Below are 2,869 nucleotides of genomic sequence, written 5' to 3' on the forward strand. Positions count from 1 at the left end.
GAGGTGTTGAGGTGATTGGTGAATGGGTGAAGAAGAGAGAGGGTGGTGGGGTAGGTGGGGATCCTGTGGGGTCCACAGATCCTGAGGTGTCAAGGAAAAGTCATCTCTGCACCAAATGGCATGCAAAATTGCGTTTTTAGCCAATTCTGGCGTTAAACGCCGAGCTGGTGCCCATTTCTGGCGTTTAACGCCAGGTTCTTGCCCTTTCCTGGCGTTTAACGCCAGTCTGGTGCCCCTTTCTGGCGTTAAACGCCCAGAATGGTGCCAGACTGGGCGTTAAACGCCCACCTGCTAGCCTTACTGGCGTTTAAACGCCAGTAGGTTCTTCCTCAAGGGTGTGCTATTTTTCTTCCTGTTTTTCATTCTGTTTTTGCTTTTTCAATAGATTTTGTGACTTTTTATGATCATCAACCTACAAAAAACATAAAATAACAAAAGAAAATAGACAAAATATAACATTGGGTTGCCTCCCAACAAGCGCTTCTTTAATGTCAGTAGCTTGACAGAGGGCTCTCATGGAGCCTCACATTTTCTCAGAGCAATGTTGGAACCTCCCAACACCAAACTTAGAGTTTGAATGTGGGGGTTCAACACCAAACTTAGAGTTTGGTTGTGGCCTCCCAACACCAAACTTAGAGTTTGACTGTAGGGGGCTCTGTTTGACTCTGTTTTGAGAGAAGCTCTTCATGCTTCCTCTCCATGGTGACAGAGGGATATCTTTGAGCCTTAAACACAAAGGATTCTTCATTCACTTGAATGATCAATTCTCCTCTATCAACATCAATCACAGCCTTTGCTGTGGCTAGGAAGGGTCTGCCAAGGATGATAGATTCATCCATGCACTTCCCAGTCTCTAGGACTATGAAATCAGTAGGGATGTAATGGTCTTCAACTTTTACCAGAACATCCTCTACAAGTCTATAAGCTTGTTTTCTTGAGTTGTCTGCCATCTCTAGTGAGATTCTTGCAGCTTGTACCTCAGAGATCCCTACCTTCTCCATTACAGAGAGAGGCATGAGGTTTACACTTGACCCAAAGTCACACAGAGCCTTCTTGAAGGTCATGGTACCTATGGTACAAGGTATGGAAAACTTCCCAGGATCTTGTCTCTTTTGAGGTAATTTCTGCCTAGACAAGTCATCTAGTTCTTTGGTGAGCAAAGGGGGTTCATCCTCCCAAGTCTCATTTCCAAATAACTTGTCATTTAGCTTCATGATTGCTCCAAGGTATTTAGCAACTTGCTCTTCAGTGACATACTCATCCTCTTCAGAGGAAGAATACTCATCAGAGCTCATGAAAGGCAGAAGTAAGTCCAATGGAATCTCTATGGTCTCATTTTGAGCCTCAGATTCCCATGGTTCCTCATTAGGGAACTCAGTGGAGGTTAGTGCACGCCCATTGAGGTCTTCCTCAGTGGCGTTCACTTCCTCTCCTTCCTCTCCAAATTTGGCCATGTTGATGGCCTTGCACTCTCCTTTTGGATTTTCTTCTGTATTGCTTGGAAGAGTACTAGGAGGGAGTTCAGTAACTTTCTTGCTCAGCTGTCCCACTTGTGCCTCCATGTTCTTAATGGAGGACCTTGTTTCAGTCATGAAACTTTGAGTGGTTTTGATTAGATCAGAGACCATGGTTGCTAAGTCAGAGGGGTTCTGCTTAGAATTCTCTGTCTGTTGCTGAGAAGATGATGGAAAAGGCTTGCCATTGCTAAACCTGTTTCTTCCACCATTATTGTTGTTGAAACCTTATTGAGGTCTCTGTTGATCCTTCCATGAGAAATTTGGATGATTTCTCCATGAAGAATTATAGGTGTTTCCATAGGGTTCTCCTAGGTAATTCACCTCTTCCATTGAAGGGTTCTCAGGATCATAGGCTTCTTCTTCAGATGAAACATCCTTAGTACTGCTTGGTGCATTTTGCATTCCAGACAGACTTTGAGAAATCAAATTGACTTGTTGAGTCAATATCTTGTTCTGAGCCAGAATGGCATTCAGAGTATCAATCTCAAGAACTCCTTTCTTCTGATTTGTCCCATTGTTCACAGGATTCCTTTCAGAAGTGTACATGAATTGGTTATTTGCAACCATTTCAATTAGTTCTTGAGCTTCTGTAGGCGTCTTCTTCAGATGAAGAGATCCTCCAACAGAGCTATCCAAAGACATTTTGGATAGTTCAGAGAGACCATCATAGAAAATACCTATGATGCTCCATTCAGAAAGCATGTCAGAGGGACATTTTCTGATCAATTGTTTGTATCTTTCCCAAGCTTCATAGAGGGATTCTCCATCCTTCTGTCTGAAGGTTTGGACTTCCACTCTAAGCTTACTCAATTTTTGAGGTGGAAAGAACTTTGCCAAGAAGGCATTGACTAGCTTTTCCCATGAGTCCAGGCTTTTTTTAGGTTGTGAGTCCAACCATGTCCTAGCTCTGTCTCTTACAGCAAAAGGGAATAGCATAAGTCTGTAGACCTCAGGGTCAACCCCATTAGTCTTGACAGTGTCACAGATTTGCAAGAATTCAGCTAAAAACTGATGAGGATCTTCCAATGGAAGTCCATGGAACTTGCAATTCTGTTGCATTAGAGAAACTAATTGAGGCTTAAGCTCAAAGTTGTTTGCTCCAATGGCAGGGATAGAGATGCTTCTCCCATAGAAGTCAGGAGTTGGTGCAGTAAAGTCACCCAGCACCTTCCTTGCATTGTTGACATTATTGTTGTTTTCGGCTGCCATGGGTTCTTCTTCTTTGAAGATTTCTGTTAGGTCCTCTACAGAGAGTTGTGCCTTAGCTTCTCTTAGCTTTCGCTTCAAGGTCCTTTCAGGTTCAGGGTCAGCTTCAACAAGAATGCCTTTGTTTTTGCTCCTGCTCATATGAA

At 43.2% G+C, this 2,869-nt stretch overlaps 1 non-coding gene across 1 annotated transcript; it reads left to right on the plus strand.

Annotated features, from left to right (window-relative positions):
- The first annotated feature begins 2,213 nt into the window (after nt 1-2,213).
- Nucleotides 2,214-2,321, plus strand: LOC130977522 (small nucleolar RNA R71). The gene has a single exon (XR_009085211.1). It is a non-coding gene; the product is annotated as a small nucleolar RNA R71 (small nucleolar RNA).
- The last annotated feature ends 548 nt before the right edge of the window (nt 2,322-2,869 follow it).

This window comes from Arachis stenosperma, chromosome 4 (assembly GCF_014773155.1).
Source record: "Arachis stenosperma cultivar V10309 chromosome 4, arast.V10309.gnm1.PFL2, whole genome shotgun sequence".
Classification (NCBI taxonomy): Eukaryota; Viridiplantae; Streptophyta; class Magnoliopsida; order Fabales; family Fabaceae; genus Arachis; species Arachis stenosperma.